The sequence below is a fragment of the Thunnus maccoyii genome, chromosome 12 (genome assembly GCF_910596095.1).
Source record: "Thunnus maccoyii chromosome 12, fThuMac1.1, whole genome shotgun sequence".
In the NCBI taxonomy this organism is placed as follows: Eukaryota; Metazoa; Chordata; class Actinopteri; order Scombriformes; family Scombridae; genus Thunnus; species Thunnus maccoyii.
The window spans coordinates 26,541,384-26,561,302 of record NC_056544.1 but is presented as its reverse complement, the minus strand read 5'-3'; the positions used below and the strand labels follow the sequence as shown (position 1 = coordinate 26,561,302).

The window sequence follows — 19,919 nt, the reverse complement described above, 5'->3', positions numbered from 1 at the left end:
TTGTGTCAAACTTGAGATGTCCCAGGCTTGGATCAACTTTAAAAAAAAAAATCAACTTCGAGTCCTGTATTTAACCTTATCCTGATGTCATTTCTATGTGCTGCTCAAGATATCATACAATTCATTACACAAATGACTGTTTTTAATTAGCGTGCGGCAGGCTTAGATGGCGGCCATGGCCTGGAGATATGCAGTCCTTAACACGCTGTGAGAGTTAACCGCTGCTGTTACGGTCACACTCCGAAATGTGCCACATCTTCAAAGGAAGAGCTCCAACTTTTTTTTTTGAAGATGGCCCCATTTCGTTCAAAAGAGCGACATAATTGCATGCTTGAAAGGGACATTAAACCCTACATGATAATAAGGAGAGATCATAGTGTCATGTGTCCAAGAGTGAACAAAGTGTCAGGAAGGGGGGGAAGTAGAAGTTACAGAGTGGAGCTATGCTTTACTAAGGCTGTGTTCACACTAGAGGGTGACAGGGGAGTGGGTTTTCACTCCTGTCCCATCCCACTCCCACAAATAATACAATCACAGAAGAATGATTCCCCCCCCTCCCGACCCGTTCCTGGGTTTTGGTGGCTGCACCAAAACCACACACACACATCATGCACTGGTCAGGTGGCTGCAACCAACCAGCAACCAGAGCAGACAGGAGAGAATAAAAAAAGACAACAGAACGACTAACATTAAGTTCAAAATAAAGAAAATAGCCTTTGTTATGACTTACATCCTGCCGGCTACCAGAGTCCCCTTGACTTTTTCGTCCCGTCCCGTCCCAGTCATGCTATGAATATTCCCGTGGGATCCGTCAGGAATCCCGTCACCCACAGGATTCCCGCAAAAATGTCAGCCTCTAGTTCACACTGGGTTTGTTTGTCTGAATCTAAACGCAGTTCTGTCCGCCGAACCTCAAACCTTTATTGCTTTCACAATCGTTTGTTGTTCCAATCTGTGTATTGTGTAAAGTGCAGCAGTTTTACCACAGTCATCAGGTAACCGTTATATCGACGCCAGTTTTGACACACGCACGGTGAACGGGGAACAATGTCAGATTGCCTTGAGCGGTACTCTACTTCAGCACAATAATATGTGCGTGTCATAAAGAAGTAAATAAAAAAAAAAACTGCACCTTGAGCTCGCATGTTAATCTCTGCTCGTACTGTACATCAGTGAGGCGTTTTATCTTTCCTGTTTTCGTGCTAACAAAAGCATTAATGATGTTATCATAAGGGGATTTCTAAAGCATTCACCTTGTTTCACACAGTTATTGTACCATGTCATCCAAACGGTACCTATATTATTCCATGCATGGGGTGTCATCATACCAAGCATGTTTGGAACGCTTTACTGCAACTGGAGTTTATTTTTAGCTCTAGCCAGTTCAGAGCAATATCATCCAGGATTTGGGAGGAACAAACAATCTTAATGAAGGTGTTTTGTTAGGGGCGATCATGTGATCTGAGCCAACTACAGAGGAAACAATCCCAAAACATGATTTGGTATCGGTATAGAGAGATCTGATATCCAGTTTTCCATCTGGCACTACAAAAAATAATCAGGGTCAAAGGTCAGCTGTGGACTGTTATTTTTTAATTCCATAGTGGTTTGCCCCCTCAAACACCCCCCCCCAAAAAAAACCCCTCAAGTGTGATTGCGCCGTCACTGTAGGTGCAGTAGATCTACCTCATGTTGGGTCGTAAGCCCAAATAATTTTACAGTTCATCTGTTTGATCCTCATGTCACCAGGCTGTACCAGCCAGGGGTTCGTGCTTCCAAAACGGGCACAGTGCAGGATTAAAAGCTTCACTGATGATCCCCGGGGCCGCTGACTTTGCCCTTGACCAAACTACTGTGAAAAATGTCCTAAAACACAACCTGGCACAGCTTTTCATTTCCTAAAGAAGTCAGTTAAAGACTCACTTAAACAGACTGATTTAAAAAGAAGTAGTCATGTGAGACTTCCTTTGTGAAAATATCTGGGCACAATGGCTTCATATATCCTTATTTAAAAACAGGTACATAGAAATTCTCCCTACTTTCAAACCTTTTGCATTTAACATTGGTCTAGAAAATTAAAAATTCAAGCAGTTCTATTAAATTAGCAACATTATATAAAAAGGTTTCAGCAACTGTTTTTAACCAGAGGAAAGATTGCAGTTGAGAAGTTGCAAAGTATATCATCTTCTTTCCGTAGGACGTGAGCACTTCTACACTTAGATAGATTTCTTTTTTTCCAGTAGATGACGTTCGCAATACCTCCTTTCCCACAGTGCTTCTTTGCTGTGCTGTGCATTTTTGATGGCTGATCTCCTTTTTTTTTTTTTTGGTTTCCTTTTTTGTTGTTGTTATAACTCGATAACGCTGTTTCACTGTGAGGAATTTACATAAGTGAGCTGTCATCTTTACGAGTGTTTGACATCATGATGTTGATGTGATAATTTAAAAAAAAACTCCACTTTTTTCATTTGCCAGCGGGTTTTCCCAGGAGGTGAGTGAACATGGCGTGGAGTTATTAGCAAGGCAGCTGTTTGGACCTGTTAATGCAGAGAGAGAGAGAGAGATATAGAGAGAGGTAGATGTGAAGTAGGAGGCTGTAAAACGCTGACTGCAGAGTTCTCAGATTGTGGGAAGATCAGTGTTCCTCATCTGAACTTCATTTACATTTTAGAAGTTGAGCTCATGCTGTTATCCAGAAGTGTTTACAGTAACAGCAGAATCAGATGAAATTCTGTAACTGTCAGCAATTATCATTATTGATTAATCTGTTGATTATTTTCTCAATTAATCCTTTGGTCTATAAAATGTCAGAAAATTGTGAAAAATATAAATCACTGTTTCCCAAAGCCCAAGGTGACATCCTCAAATGTCTTCTTTTGTAGTGACCAACAGTCCACAACCCAAAGATATTCAGTTTACAATCATAGAAGACCAAAGAAATCAGTAAACGTTCACATTTGAGAAACTTGATTCAGAAAATTTGGATCCTTTTTCTTAAAAAAATTTACTCAAAATGATTCATCGATTATCAAAATAGTCGGTGCTTAATGTTCTGTTAATCGTTTGTTGCAGCTCTAACGCCTTGGACACACTGGACGCATGAACCTCAGCAGTGCGTATGCGTCGCTGAACTGCTGCCGTCTCTCACGCTTGCAGTGTCCACACTGGAAGTGTCTCTGCTGTGGTGGTTCTGCAACTGGCAGCCCTATCTTTCTATCTTGTTCCCTGTCTATTTCTGCTGAGAACCGCATGCGTCACGCAGAGAAAATAGGCGAGACCTCGAATCTCTAGATGAGGCGACGCAGCAGCCTCACGCATGTGTCACACGGGCTGTGTGGCTGCTCTAACCTGTTAACATGGGCGCTGAAATGAAAAGCAAGAGGTTCCGCGACGCACACGCGCTGCTCACGCATCCAGTGTGTCCCAGACGTAAATTGATCGACAGAAAATTAATTGGCAACTATTTTGATAATGAATGATTGATAAATAATGTTTCATGATTTTTTTCAAGAAAAAAGGTCAAACATTTTCTGGTTCCAGCTTCTCAAATGTGATGATTTGCAGTTTTTCTTTGTCGTATATTACAGTGAGTTGGTTATGTGAAGGTTTAGGTTTAGTCAGAGGAACAAGAAACAAACAAATTCAAGACACCACCATGACCTCTCCATTAATATATTAATAGAGAAAATAATCATCATATTATTTGAAAATGAAAAGAACCCAGCGTTACAAAGTGCAAGGGTCAAAGCATCAATACATTGACAGAAGATTAAACAATATTTCTGAAACATAATATTATTAGAAAATTGTAAGTTATATGTTTAAATGCTTTTTTAGGTTAATGGTCAGCATTCAGACACTTAATAGACCTGCTGTTGACTTGAAAATGAAGACTTGACTTTGACTTGCCTTCTCTGGCTTGAGCTTTGACGCTGGGACTTGAACTGTTCTCAGCTGATGTAACACTTGCTTGAACTTTCCCCAGAAGGCTTAAAACTGCCCCAACTATTGGACTGAACTTCTAAAGCACTTATTTACTTTAACAGACAAAGTGCTTTATGATTTGCCCCTCTTGCATGCATGCAAGGCGGTGGCTTGCTGGAGATTGAACCAACAACCATTTGTTTAATGGATGCTTTGCTCCACCTTCTGAGCCATAGCTGCCCCAAATAATAGCTGAATACGACTAGGGCTGCAATTAATCTGCATTTTCAATTAATTTTTTAGTCTATGAGATATTAAAAAACAGTAAAAAATTGCACTCACTGTTTCTGAGAGGCCACAGTGATATCTTAAGTTTGCTGGCTTTGTCTGACTAGCAGTTCAAAACCTTAAGATATTCAATTCACTGTGTTATATAACAAAGAAAAACAGCAAATAGTCACATATGAGAAGCTGGAACCAGAAAATTGAAATAGTTGCTGATGAATTGCCTGTTGATCGACTAATTGACTTATCAATTCATCATTGCAGCTCTATATATGACACTACATGTGCTGATACCGCTATGCTGCATAGGAAGACAGGGGCTAATCCCAAACTATCAGCACAGATGCTTTTGTAAATGATTCCTTTGTTGAAAAAGAGCACAAGAGACCAAACTGTAAACTGGTTTTCTTTGACGTGACACGTTGCAAACTGAACTTTTGACTGTGATCGGAGGAAGGGGGGAAGGGGGGAGGGCAGCTAAAACGATTGTTAATGAGAACCCAGATCATAAGACTTAATGACACACAGTGCTTAAGTGGTTTACAGAGTGCTATGAAAACAGATTACTTAAACCCTGGCGTGGATCCAGTCTGCCGAGCATTGGCACCCCAACCATGTGAGCCAAAGCCGGCTACATATGGCGCTGCATCCCCCAGCAGACGCTACAGACGCACAAAAGTCGGCCAGCGATTGACAGACAGCAGCCTATTTCTGGCCGGACGGACGCTTGAAAAATTATCACCAGCACTTGAAGTTCTTTTGATGAATGCCTGCATCACAGGGTGGTGTTTTGAGGTCAAGTCACTTCCCCACCCCCCTTCTCCTTTGGTTTAGCTGTAGACTTTTTCTTCCATAAACAGAGGAAGCTCCTGAATGTAAACCAGCGCAGGGAAAAAAGGAATCAGGAAGCTTATAAAAAGGTCTCTGCACTGTTTCTGATGTTTTTTTGTATCTATCTTTTGTAGAGCAATACTCCCAGCTGGATAGTGTGGTTTATTTATGAAAGAGATCCTCAGGCTGTCTTCAGACGGGTGTTTGTGGAAAACCAGGGTGTGTGATGCTTAGAAAGCTTGTGTGTTTTCAGGAGAATACGGTCATTGTAGAAACCGACCACAAGTCAAGGAATCAGAAATATTTAATGAGTTGGATGTTAAATGCGTCTCTTGCTGCAGTATTTCCCTAATAAAGATACACTGTGTTCACTATTTAAAACATCTAACACATCTGGCATGAAATTAGAACTCACTGGTCTATGTTATTGAAGTTATTAGCGTTTTGAGTGATTGCTGACGGAACAGTGTCATTACTTGTGTTGAGAACACTGCATAGTATTCATCTGTTTTTTTTTTTTTTTTTTTGAAACAGTCTCAGGTTGAATTTACTCAGGAGTTTTGCGGTTTGAGCCATGGCAACATTTAAATAGTCTTAACTGATAGTTATAGTAAGCCAGCCAAGCATAACCGGGTAGTCATCAACTTTCTCCCATAATAAACACAGAGGTTACAAAGCCCAGACATTGTCTCTAAGAGCCAACTCCAAGGAACAATGTTCTCTTTGGACAGTTAGTCTTTCTGGTCATTTTATATCAGCAGACCCAAGTATGTAAAAGCATTCACCTTTCAGTTGCCTTTTTCTAGTGTATGAACTGGTCTGTTGAAGGGGAAAAGCCACTGTCTGACACACACTCTGAATCACATCAGCTTTGTTTCACACCTCTATAAATGGGTGCCAGCCTGGCTTAGCAATCACAGAGTGTCTGTAAGTACTCTACTTCAGACTTAAAGGGGACATAACATGCTTTCTGTGATTTTTCTGTTGGTTTATACTCTTTTGATGTTGGATATCTATGCTATAAATAGTTAAAGTTACAAAACTTGAGGTGAACATATGTAAAAATGCTCCCTGCAAGTCAAAACTCAGGGCTTTAGCCTGCCCAGATGTGGTGTTACCTCTACTTCCTCATCGAACTGGCATCAGATCGTTCACACATGCCCACCGTTCCATAGTCCTTGTTGCTAAGGTTGTTCTACGGGTTGTTCGTGTTATCCGCTTGCATATTTCGGATTTTAGCTTAAACATGTACGGATGTATTTGAGAAGTTTATATTTTGAGTAATAACGAGGAAAAAGAAGTGAAATCTGGCTACTATTGTTTGCTTACATAGCTTATGGAGATGGTGGAAGTCTGCAGAGGGTCAGCTTCCAGAAGCTAACCAATCAAAACAGAGCTGGCTTGTCGGGATGGGGACCTTAAAGAGGCAGGAAAACAGCCTGTTTCAGTCAGAAGCTGAACTGAGGGGCTGCATAAAGGTAAATGTAGCAATACCATAATGTAAAAATTAATGGAGTGAAAAGGAAAACCTTTTTCCTCTGACATTTAGGGGAATAGAAGTATAAAGAATCTTTCCATGGACAAATGAGACTTGAAGTACAGTTCCATTTTTTTACAATAAGGCTTTTTGCATTCTTAGTTTTATCCATCCTTCATATCAGTAATAGTAACTAAAAAGAAGTCTTTCGGGCCAAGAAACATACAGGCAAAGAATCATACAGGCTTTAAACCAACCTCTAACCCAGCCAAGTGAACACTGAAGTTATTAATCAAAATGTCAGTTGTAAACCTCCATCACCGACTTCCAAGTTAAACTTTGACCTGCCGTACTTACTGTTACTGTGCATGTATAACGTTCAGTTTTCCTGTGCAGTGAAGGATTATTACAGGACACTTCAGGTTTGCTCACTTTCAGTGTCACCTTCAGACAAAGTGATTTATATCATTTAGCTGTTGTCTTGTTTACAACCCGTCTGATCATTTAGCTCATAGATCTTTGTTGAAGCCATGCTGCCATGCTCGTCCCAGATCTCAGCAATTCCTTTGGTGAGTGCAGTGTTATCATAACTGATAGAAAAGATGGCCAAACTACAAAAATAATGCCAAAGTTTGGTAATGAACCAGAAAAGGGCTGCAACTAATTAATTAATGAATCTCCCAATTATTTTTTTATTAATTGTCTTATCTAGGAAATGTTAAAAAATAGTGAAAAAAGCCATTCACAGTTTTTCCAAGCCTGCGGTGATGTCTGATGTCTTCAAATTCTCACATTTAGGAAGCTGGAACCAGAAAATATTTGGCATTTTTGATTTATCGATTATCAAAATAGTTGCCTATTAATTTAGTCGAATGACTAATCATTCCAGCACTAAACCAGAATTATTATTCTTTAAGTGTAGTGCTTGAGTACTTGTATCTAGTTATGAAAGGGTCACAGGTTTTGGTTCCCATAGTATCCAACATGTGGCCATAAAATGACCAAGCACCCTGCTGAGGAAGTCCCTGATCCAGACACTCCCTTCTCCCTGTCCCCCTCCCCCCATCTGTTCATTATGTGTGAGACGCTAAATATCAGCTAAACGTAAAATGAATGTGCATTTGTTTTCAGCAGGCAGACTGGCCTCGTTCACAGGCCTGAGTGTCCCTTATCCACCCAGCGGACAGACACTGACTGAAATGTCAAGGACTCGCTGTGTGTGTGGAGCGCTGAGCACAGGGAGAGGATTGTCTCTGAGGAATGTGAGGACACTGAACAAACAGCAGCATAGCTCTGATATACTGTATCCCTCAGTGCAGGCTGATACAGCCAGGAGATTTGATCAAGTCGCGGGACATCATATTATTACCGATCTGTTATTCGCTTCCTTTTTCTGCGATGTTGGCCTAGATCCTTTTATTTTGGCTCTTGTTTTTTAACCTCATTGTTTAGATGCCGGTTTATTATTTTCTTCTTCCTGCTTCTGAAATTCCTGCGAGATGCTTCTTGCCAGAGTCTTAAAATTTCATTTTATCCCCCTCCCTTCATAACAGACCCTGTTGTTCTCACCCAGCTGTTAATTGCCAGCAGCTAAGCGAGAAACCTGGAGGTTTAGTGATGCAAAAGAAACAAAAGTGCAAAGCTTAGACCGCAAGCATGTTCCCCATGGCAACCCAAATGCATTTCAAAGGGATGGAGGTCCTGCATCGGCATAGTCCAGATTTTTGAAACATGGTGATACTCAGTGTGAGGTTGGACATGGAAAACCACATGCTGCTCTGAGGAATGAAGGGCCTGCATTAGCATAACCCAAATGATTTATGAGTGTAGATTAATGATGTCCCTTGAAATTGAATTCAGTACTTAGGCTGATGAGGCTTTGTCTGCTAAATATAGGACAGGCCAAACGAGAGCTCTGCCTTTGGTGCATGGTGGCAGACAGACTGGATCCTCTCCAGTTTGCCTACAAGCCAAAATACAGGGTAGAGGATGCAAGACTCACTGAGGCTAGACACCTGGACTCAACACACCCCCACACTAGGATTTTATTTATGGGCTTCTCTTCGGCATTTAATACTGTACACACAAACACCCCAATGCACCGCCTAGTGGAGCTTCAGGTCAACCTGACACTACTTTTAAGGATTAAGAGTTTTTTACAGGACAGGCTTCAACAGGTGCTTGTAATTGGTTTTTAAATCCAGTAAGTTGATTTTAAACACAGGGCTACCCCCTAAGGTTGCATTTTATCCCCCAATCTCTTCTCTGTTTACACCAACAACATCTCCTGCAGCAGTGAAGGAATGATACTTTGGAAAGATGTGGATGACATCGCCTTAGTGGTCCATCTGACTGGCACCAATGCCCTGTCTGAATACCATCAGGCAGTAAACAACTTGGTCCAGGCATTTCGGGAAACTCCCTCGAGCTCATCATCACCAAGACCAAGGAGCTGTGCTGTGGGAGCAGACAGAAACCAGACTCACAACAACTACCTTTTTTCCAACCCTTCAGTATGGAAGGCCAACTGGTGGAACAAGTACAATCATTTAAATACCTTGGGACGGAGATAGACGCCTCCCTGTCTGTTTCCCAACAGCACCTCCACCTGCTGAGGAAGCTCAGGACTTTTAATGTCAGCAGGGACTAATTTAATCCCTGGTTTACAGGACACTAATTGAATCTATTGGTTCTATTGGTGGTTCTATTGGATCTGAACTGTACACCCGGTCAGTGATCAGGAAAGCCACTCTGATCGAGCAGGACCACTCTCAACCCCTCCATCAATCCTTCCAGTTACTGCCATCAGTTTGATGCTACAAAGACCCACTGGCCTGGAAAAACATCTCCAAAAAATCTTTTATTCCCTCTGTGATCATCACCCTGAAACCATCTTGAAATAGACACTGAACTGTTTAACACCTATTCTACGTGTGTGTTTTCAAATGTGTTTTAAATGTGCATTGGTTGTTCGTTGTTGAGCTTTGTCAAAGGAGAATTTCTGTTGCTTTGTGACAAAGTTATCTTATCTTTGACAGGTAGATGATTATTGGCCTTGGGGCAAAGCAGAGGCATGAGGGCCTTGAACTTCATCCTTTGTCTGCGTGGCCCTCCCTGCTGTCTGCTGGGCTGTCCTTGTCGCTCCCATTGCAGTTCACATTCATGGCAGGGATTTCAGCTGATGTGGCTCCCCTGATCAGCCTTGTCTCCAAAGACTATCTGATCCAATTGTTCGCTTTAAGTCCTTTTCATCCAATTGCTCGCTTTAAGTCTTCTTTTCAACTAAATACGTAGATCAAGGAAGTAAAACTGAGGAGCTATCTCTAAATGTTCCTTCAGTGTAATGTTGAAATGACTGGTGGAAGAGTCAAATAGTCATCTGATAGACAAATTAATTGACAACAGTTTTAAATAAATAAATAAAATCATTTGTTATTTATAAGGCAAGAAGAAGTCAAACACTTGTCAGTGTCAGCTTCTCAGATGTGAAAATGTGATTAATCATAAAAGAATCCACAGATTAACTCATAATGAAAATGATTATTAGTTGGAGCCTTACGTCAGTGTGTTTCTACAGCATTTATTGTTCTGTCAAGAACAGGCAAATTACACTGACAGATCAAAAAGAAACCGCTTTGTTTGCACTGTAATTCTTTTACAACAGCACATTAAATAAGGAGGAGGCTGAAGTCACTGTGTTGTTCTTTGTAACTGACTGTTTTGTAACTCCTCCAGCTGACATTTTTGGGTGTGATTTGGCAACATTCAGCATCTCCAAAGCACATACCTCACATCCAGTGATTGATTTTATTCCACACTCCATCGGTTCGTTAAGTTTTAATACATGATTTTGGCGTAATAATATATCTTTTGCATGGAGTGCCTTTTTATATTACACTCTCTGAGCCAGTTTGTGACAGCTGTGAAATTGAATTTGAATCATTTGGATGTGGCTTAACCATGGTTATTATATGTTAACCGGCTTTTTTGCATATATGTTGGTTGTTGGATCAGTGGAATATGAGCAATATTCCACACAGTTAGTCTGATGAATAAAGATGGCAATACTGACAACGGTGAATCCAGTTGAACATGTTGATATCTGCCCATTTGGGTTGAATGCTGATTTCCCGGAGTTTATGATACATGAAAGCAGAGCCAGACCGATATATTGATTGGCCAATATTATTGGCCGATATTGGCCTATCCCAGGTATGTCAGTATATATTGGTATTGGTGTATATGTTGTCTTATCAGCCGATATATTGATATCAGAATTTTTTTAATCCTTAATATTGGCATTGGCCCCAAAAATCCATTAACAGTTGGGCTCTAGATGAAAGAAAGGCTTTGATTTCCTGCCACCTCCGCAATCCCAGACTTTCATTCTCTCCTGGGTGTGTTTTTGACATGGCTGGTCTGCACTTGTCAGAATGCAGCCTGCATTGTGATTAAATATTCACCCTCCACACACTGAGGCTGTGAAATAATCAGAAAATCACGGATTCAGATATTCACAATACCCGATGTCGTCTGGAGCCTGATTAGGCAGTACTTTTTTTAAGAAAATAAGATTCATGCATCTACTCAAAGAGTCATAGACAGACTAGTAATGTATAATATAGCTTATTTATTGTAATTATAAGGATAAAATGGTAGCATAGTACACATTCCTGATCACAGTGCTGGTTAAATTAAAATTATACACTATCACAGAGCTGAATTCCTCTAAAGAAATCCCAGCACAGCTTCACAGTTTCTGACAACTGGAGACACCATGTGAGACATGCATGCTGCTCAACAGGAAAAACTACTTTCTGACTGACCAGCTGATGATGTATTTCCCTCCTGTCCCGACTTAAGCTGTCAGGAAGCCCGCATTGTGTTTTCTCATTTCCTGTCATTGCCAGCTACTCGTGTAAACTTTGGCATATTGGTGTTAACCGTCATTTCTACGCCTTGCATAGTGCATCCGTGTGTTTATGCGTGAAGTGTAAGATTCAATGAAGACAGTCACAGTTTTTGTGCTGCAGCTTATAGCATCAGTGCAGCCAAATGAGCTAAATGAATATTTTCAGACAGTGTAATCTTGTAAGTGCTTGTAAAATTGGATGAAAAGCTACATACTTTGGTAAGAAAAAATATCAACATTATCTGATTCAGGCTGCTCAAATGTGAATACTTTCTGGTGTCTTCAGTCTTCTTTGATAGTAAACTAAATATCTTTTGGTTGTGAACAGTTTGTCAGGACAAAAAAAGGACATTTGAGGACACCGACATTTCAGCACTGAGTCCAGAGTGTTAAATGTGCAGATTGAAGCAGTAAAAGAAGGAGAGAAGGCTAGACCAGGTAGACTTTTGGCGGTGGAGTGGAGTGCAGCAGCTGAAAACGTTCAACAGTGTCAAACACCCACCCACATTTTGAGCCGCTTCCCACTTAGTCTGACCTGGATGATAAAACTGACGCCACCAGCTGAAATTGAGCTGCTCTGGCTTTACAGCTGCAAATATGGAGACTAGGCCACCGTCAAAGCACCTGTGAATAAGTTTTTTACAAAGATATCTGCGTTAGAATAATGCAAAATAGGTAGTCCGTGATATTACTGCTTGTTTTTTCTTATCTGCTCCAGCACTTTGATTTTAAGGAGGATGCCTCATCCCAGATGGGACTGATTGAGTGGTGTGTCACAGAGGAGGAGAGCTTTCCCTTTCCTCTATTTCATCATTAGTATGCAGGGAGTCACCAGTGAGGCAGTGCAGTAACTGGACCAGCTGGGCACCAGAAAAGTTGAAACTTTCCACCTTCAATTTAATACATTTGGAAAAAAAATCTCTGCACCTGATTCAGCTGCATAGCAGAACAGGGCTTGTGTTACTGCCAGCAAACAGAAGTTAAACTGCAAGAAAAGAAGCGAACACACATAAATCTCAGAGGGAATTGAAGTTAATGGTCGTTGATGTGGTTTACTGAAAGTATATCTCACTAAGAAACATCTGATCTAATTAACTTAAGTCTAAACATTCAGAAGTTGTGATAAAGATAAAGATGATAAAGTAAAATTGCAAAAAAAAAAAAAGATTAAGAGTCAAACCTGTCTGTACTCCAAAAAGCTGCGGTTGTAGTGCCAACCATAACAAATGTGATGAAAGAGCACCTGAGGAAATATGAAGGTTTAGTATTTAGTCGCCATTTAATTATAACTTTGTCTGCGGGTGAAGAAACAGAAATATATAAATGCAAAGACAAATATAAATGTTAAAAAAGGAGTGATAAGAAAACAGGAAACAAAACAAGTGGAAATGCATGCTCTATCAAATAAGCATACTGTAGGTGTTAATGTGGTATGGTAATGTAACCGGTTGTTACTGCAGAGCCTGTAGCCATTATAAGGTTTAGATATTCTCGGTAAATGTAATGTTTTCTCTGTATGAATCTGCTTTAATTTATTCCTGTAGCAAGAATACTTTGTTGCTTGCTTTATGGAGTGTTTCAATGTCCTGATGGACTTAATAAAAGGCCATTCAGACCTTAGATATAAAGGAGAAATAAAAGATACGGACATGTGTGCACTTAATGCCCTGCAGTTATCTTCTTTTCAGCTCTGTTGAATGTTTGAAGCTGTCTAGGTACGTGAGGCTAGTGTGTGCTCAAGTGCGCATTTGTCTTTATGATCAAAAAAGATGTAGAAGGTAGAATTGTAGCCACAGAAAAAATAGGAAAATGCTTTTCACGCACTTTGTTTTAATTTTGTGTATGAATGTGCTTTTATCCGTGCGCAGACATCCTCTTCATTTTTGTCCCGTATGAATGAGTCAAACCTCAAGAAATGAGCTTTTGTAATAAGCAGCGATGCTTTCTGAATGCGTCTTGAATGCGGCTCATCACGGCGGTGACAGTTGAGGCAGAAAAAAAAAATGCTGAATAAAAAGCTTACTGTGTGAATGAACTGTGTCAGGTTTGGCCTGGGACTCTACCGCCTCTTTTGACATGATCAGACAAGATTGTGTGTGTGTGTGTGTGTGTGTGTGTGTGTGTGTGTGTGTGTGTGTGTGTGTGTGTGTGTGTGTGTGTGTGTGTGTGTGTGTGTGTGTGTGTGTGTGTGTGTGTGTGTGTGTGTGTGTGTGTGTGTGTGTGTGTGTTCAGCTCTTAAGTTCGCCCTCTCGCTCACATGAATTAGGGCACCGAACCCAACACGCCTGGCATTTCAAAGAGGGAGGCCGTTCGTTAGAAACAAGCGCCCCATTTAGACTATCTTGATCCATTTATTGAAGTGTGCCCAGATTCTCTACCCATCTCTCCGCTCTTCTCCTGCACTCCTGTCACCTTTTTTTTTTAAACTTGGCGTATAAGCATCGGGGGGGTAGATGTAAGCTAAGACAGTAAGGGACTTTCCTCTTCCCATTCTTCCATTTCTCTCTTTTTAAAAGAAAGAACAGATGGTTATTCATAAAACATCCAAAAAAAATATCCGAAATGAAATAAGCGAATTATGTAATAAAGTAGAGGAAGTGATGGCCGGTGAGCACATGATGATAGATTTGGATTTTCTACTCTAGTCATTTTTGGATTTACCAGCCACAGAGGCTTGTAGGGGGGGAAATGTGAAGGAGGTTGAAGAGAAAGGGATGTCTTGCACCATTTGACGTTCTCTATTATACAAGAGCGTGTTGCTTAAAGTCAAGCTGCCTCAGCTTCTGATATATTTCCCGACCTATGACCTATGTTTGCCAAATCCAGTCTGCGGTTGCATGACTACGTTTCTGCATCATTTGTTTCCAAAGATACTGATAAATGACCGTGAGAGTCTTCGTTTCCCTCGTCTCCTCACATTATCTACATGTTGCCTTCATGATTGAAGCGGATCCGGTCGCGGAAATCACTATATGATGAAACCCTTCAGCTCGTTTCACATGATTTACATTTAAAGAGACTATAGCTTCAAAGACACATGCCCTACTTACTTTCCCAATTACGTGCCCGCCTGCTGTGTCACAACTGCCCTTGAGGCGTTCTTCATAGTTGATGCCCGGCCATTTCTGGACCTCAAACAAATGGCTAAATTCCTTACTGACCCATTCATTTAGCTCACAGATGACTGCTGAATACTTCTCATCACAGTCACGGCCACTGAACTGGAGCACGTAAGTCCGTACTGTTTAACCACCCGTCAATCAAAGGTGCTTTTAAATGTTATGAGTTTGCATTATTGGTTTTGTAGAGCTGTTATGAGTCGCTGGATGAATGTGAGGGGCTCCTGAGGTTATTATAGGGGGGAAGAAAGAAGAAATAATAATATTCTGCTGCAGAAAACTACATATTTTCTTGTGCTTTTCTCAGATCTTGCTTTTTAAAACTCGTCAGGCCTTTTTAAAACTTAGTCTAACCGTGCAACCTGTGTCAAGAGGTTACATCGCTTTGCATTAAGGGACAGAGCAAATAAGATAGTCGGTTACCTGTTTATCTAATGATCATCAGCAGCGAACGGAGTCTGCTTTTCGAATCATCTCGAGCGGTCAGCTCCTTTCGTCAAGAAGCAGTTTCCTCGCTCTCAGCCAGTTTTAAGCTCAGTCAAAGCTCGGTGTCCAGCGAGGCTTTTGTGGAGGCTTGGCGAGAAGACAGAGATGCTTTAAATACCTCTATCTTCACCATCCAGACTGGATGGATGGAAAAAAGCCTGGCTCCTGCCAAAGATTGCGGTGGCTTGTGCCCCGAGTTCCAGCTGGTTCTCTATAAACAGCACATTAAATATTGTCTGTTTGGCTGCTCGTTCTCTGTTCTGATGTACTTCTATTTTTTGCTTTTTTTATTTTTTTTTTTAAAGAGAGGATTAGTAAACCATTAGAGACATACGAACACAAGCTCAGGCCAATTTTGATATAACTGCTTTCAAAATGCTTCTGCTGCCGTTTCAAGAATATTATTATTATTGTACACATGAACAGAGGGCTACATTCTCAAACTAGGCACATTTGAAGTATTAATTCATCTTAAAGGGAAGGTTGTTTCGCATAGAAAGTTGAAAAAACTTGTCACATCGTACAGGAATGTGCTTAAGGCCATAGAGAGCATTCAGTGTTTCACCTCATGTATGCTGTTCATTCTTTCAGCTACAAGAAGAATGCATTACAACTTGTCTCTTTTGTTATAAAAATCGGGGAGAGACTAGTGCGCCGTTTTGGGTGTGTCGACTGCTTCGGATATAAAAAAAAAAAAAAAAGTTTTCTGCGATGATGCAGATCCATGTCTGTTGTCTCATTGGACCAGACAGGCGCTCTGACCCCAGGGTTTATCCTCTTACATCACCAGTGTGTCAGTCTTTGCAGATGGTAAGGTAAACGAGTGCACGTGCTGTTTGTATACATGTTTATGCATGTGTACCACTTTGCGAGCTACTAATGCACACAAATGTAAAGTGGAATTAATATTTTCTCCATTTGCATCAAGAGAACATCAGGAATATTTAACCTATGAGCTTTCACATGATGCTGCACAGCAGTAAATACCTTTAGACGGAGATACAGTGTTTTTTTTAGCAGTGTTATGTACCTTCATCAGGGGAAAAAATCCTTAATTAATGTTTAAAACCCTTTTTTTCGTGCAGAGCTGCATTACAGTGAGTCACTTTCTGACCCAAATGCCAGATGGATCCTACATGCTTCCAACGTTACGACTTTCTGATTTCATCATATCTTTCAGAGAGCCAGAGGAAACTATCTCATCTCCCTCTCCCGCTGTAACAAACACCCCCCCGCCCCCCCCCCCCCTCGGTTTCTCTCCAGACTCCCGAGGAGGAAACGACTGCAATCTGCATCTCCCGTCTCCCGGCGCTCCAGCCTCCCTTCTGCCCACATCCATCTCTAGGTCCCAGCTCTATTATACCTCCCCCACCATCTTCACAACCCACTTCTTTAAATAAGCCTCTCTCTTCCCCCCTCGTTCTCTTCAGCTTTGATCCACACGGGCTCATGTGCTCGAGCTTTGAAGAATACAGTTCTTCCTCTTCTTTGACGCACACAGAAATGCACATTATGGGTTTGTAATAAAACCGTCCGTGAGGTGTCTTGCGGTGTGATATCACTGTGGGCTTTTCTACTTTTTTCTCTGAAGATTGTTGAAACTATTCTGCTTTCTTGCAGTTTGGTCTTTCACGCTTATGTTTTTCAATTGCTTTGTTGGCATTTTCACCTAAAACAACATGTGATATGAGCTTTAAACTTATCATTTCAGCACAGATGAGTAAGCAGGTAGGAGTACAGGACAAACTCCAGCTGTCGCGAGGAGTCCGTCACATCTTTGTTGCAGGATGACCACCGCCCTGCTGCTGCTGCCCGACACATGGACACTCTTTCCCCCTCCCTTTTAAGTCTCTCCATCTCCTTTTTTCAATAAACTTTTGAAAGAGAGCTGTTCACTCTAGCTGTCAAACAGTTCTCTCTGTTTGAAGTGTGTCCATAAACATTACGCAACAATGTCTGTAAGCCATCAGTGACTCTACTGTACTTTTGTTTTGCCTGCCTGTCCGGGCCTGTCTGTCCCACTTTCTGTCTGTACAGGCCTCTACAGTCCCCATAGATGTTAACACATAAGTCCCCACGCCACTCCTCGACACTTCGGTTCGGCACAGACCGTCGAGACTTCAGGATCGCACGTCTGTAATCTGATGTGACCGTAAATGAGTCGATGGGGGTTGTCCTGAGCTGATGTGCAGCATGTGATCCAGGCATCTGTAAAGCTTTTGTCAGTTGATCCGGGTGCACACTCAATCAATAGACAACAGCGAGTACTTCTAGTTCATGATATGACTTGCGTTCATCAGTGAGTGGGAGAATTTTGCAGATGAACCACACCTCGTAAGTGCTGCTGATTTATTAAAAACGCCAAACAAACCCAGACTACACTATTAGCACGAGACGTGTGTAACCAGATAATGATATACTTACTATGAGTAATAAATGACAGTTGTATTAACTCACTGTGGTTAGAATCCAATTAATATAGTGCGTATAAATATACTGTATGTGCACTAACAGAGTGACATCTTTTCTTGTGGTTAATCCTGACCTCGTCGGTCTCTCATATTGATGAGCTGCTCACCTTGAACCAGCGTCTGCCTTCAGGTCGAGGTAACCAGCAGCCCTATCCTGTAGCCAAAGCAGCTGTTGAAGCAGCAGATGGTAGATGCAACCAGTCTGTAAAAAGAGAAAAAAAGAAGGGAGGGTGGTCTTGTCTGCCACACATTTAGCTTTGTTGTTGTTTTATTCTTGTTTTCCACTGAATCTCCCTTTGACAGCTGCATTTCAGATCATCACCATCCACACCCACAATAAATGCTGTGTCAAAAAGTATAAATGCATCATTGGAAAGCCAGTTCAGGACAAACATGGGGATTGTTTGTTTATTTATTTGGATCCCTGTTAGTTACCTTGGCAAGAACTGCTCTATTTATAAAAAAAGGAAAAAAAAAACTTAAAAAATGATATCAACAAATGTTTACACTTACACCACACATAGTTACAGTGATCATCTCCACCCATTGGCCCATACACAAAAAAATTGACAAAAAAACCCACCCATGCTACAAATGAAGTTGAAGGATACGTTATTTATTTTGCTAATTTACTTTGCAGACATGTTCTCAGCGATGATCTTTTTATTGCTCTTGTGAATCCTTTTTTCTAGACTCTTGAGATATATGAAAGCATGGCAAATTATTCCAGTTCTTACCTCATTGCATTGTTTCTTTAACTGCACTGGCACTGGTTTTTTCATTGCATTTTGAAGTGGAACATACAAAGGCAATACAAGTCCTTTATAGGGTTGGGTTGGTTTCTGGTTTTGCTGGTACGGTCTGGTGTACGAGCTTAAACCAGTTTGATTTTACACTGACAGGGCGGGTTTCTGCTGTCCACCCAGCTGGACGTTAAAGACGAGCTGGACCCGCGCTAACGGTGCAGATCTCGCCGATAACCTGGATAAACCCGGCGGGACTGTTTACAGCCTCCAGCAGTCTGAGAGCAGCTTGTGTTTTGAAAACAACCTGCGGATATAAAGGGACGCAAGGGATCATTTTACCAGCCTGCACGGCGGCTAGCAGCTAGTTAGCATGGTTAGCATCGTTAGCATAGCATAGCTCTGCTGTGCTGTGTGTAGCCGTGGTGTATCCGGCTGTTAAACTGTAAACACACAGGACAGCACAGAACTTCTCTGGCACTCTAAAGCCCCTTTCACACATGCGGTCTGTCCCTGAAATGTTCAGGAACATTTCCTGCATGGGCTCATGTGTGAATGGGAGCAGGGATGGATGTTCAGGGAAATCTGTACCGCCAATTTGCCACCTCAAGACCTAGCAACATGTCAAGGAAAATGCCGGTACGACTGTGTTGTGAATAAAAGCAGTAACATGGCACAAGAACTTAAAGGGTAATGTCCGTCTGACCAAAGATGCTTTCATGTGGAGCGAGCGAACCAATCACAAGACTCCGCTGATGACGTATTTGAATCAGCGATTTGTTGTTTTGCCTTGCCAAAGTCTGCATACAAGATCCTATTTTCAAGAATGGTTGTAAGCTGGAAAACAGTTCCTCGTCCAGGCCATATTCCTGAAAATAAGAGACATCTTCTACAGCGTACATGTACGTCTGGCCTTACCTCATCTTCTTCTTCTGCTGCTTTTCTTCTTCGTCAGTTTTATGGCGGTTGGCATCCATAAGTGTTGCATGACCGTCATCTGCAGGACTGTCCCTCGCCCCATCTATCAACATTGCCATGAAATGTGTGAAAAGGCGCAAGACAGAAATGTTGCTGAATGTAGCTGCATGTGTGAATAGTGCAAATCACTAGCGGTGCCTGAAAAGTTACACCAGTAATTTCTCAGGAACTATGTGTGAAAGAAGCTTTATGTCCCAGTGGAGCAGTGAGCTTTTGTTTTGACAGGCCTCCTCTGCTCCTCTGTTCTTGCAGTTATGTATAATAGGAATATCTCAGGCCACTACAAATAAGCCTCCTTATTTTTGCCTTTTCCATTTGCCGAGCTGTAATCTGATACCGCCGGGGCCGTTGGCAGTTATTCCCCTGAACTGTTGAGCTGTCACATGACGCTGGCAGACAGAGCGCCATTTCTGACTCAGTGTGCGAGTCCATGTTTTACAAAATAATCCCATGCACCGCTGTCTACCCATTGACCAACTGTTCCTACTACTTCTACCGTCGCAAATCCTCTTGTACAACATCTCCCAATCCTCGGATAACATTCGGGCTTCATAACTGGATCAGGAGCGGTACATGTGTAAGTTGTTTTTATTCAGAGACTGATGACATTTGGGGTTTAGGTGTCACCAGATGCTTTCATAGGAGAAGGCATTGATATTGATGTGACTCACCCTCTGAAAGCCTCCCTTTCAT

General features: G+C 41.5%; 1 protein-coding gene and 1 long non-coding RNA gene across 11 annotated transcripts in view; one reads left to right on the top strand and one right to left on the bottom strand.

Moving 5' to 3' along the window:
• The window catches only part of LOC121908028 (partitioning defective 3 homolog), a 252,280-nt gene that overhangs the window by 4,947 nt on the left and 227,414 nt on the right, over positions 1 to 19,919 (top strand). The gene's annotated exons all lie outside the window — the stretch shown is intronic.
• Positions 12,039 to 17,703, bottom strand: LOC121908030. Its single transcript, XR_006099164.1, has 3 exons — positions 17,613 to 17,703; positions 12,610 to 12,672; positions 12,039 to 12,414 (listed from the first exon to the last, which is right to left on the bottom strand). It is a non-coding gene; the product is annotated as an uncharacterized LOC121908030 (long non-coding RNA).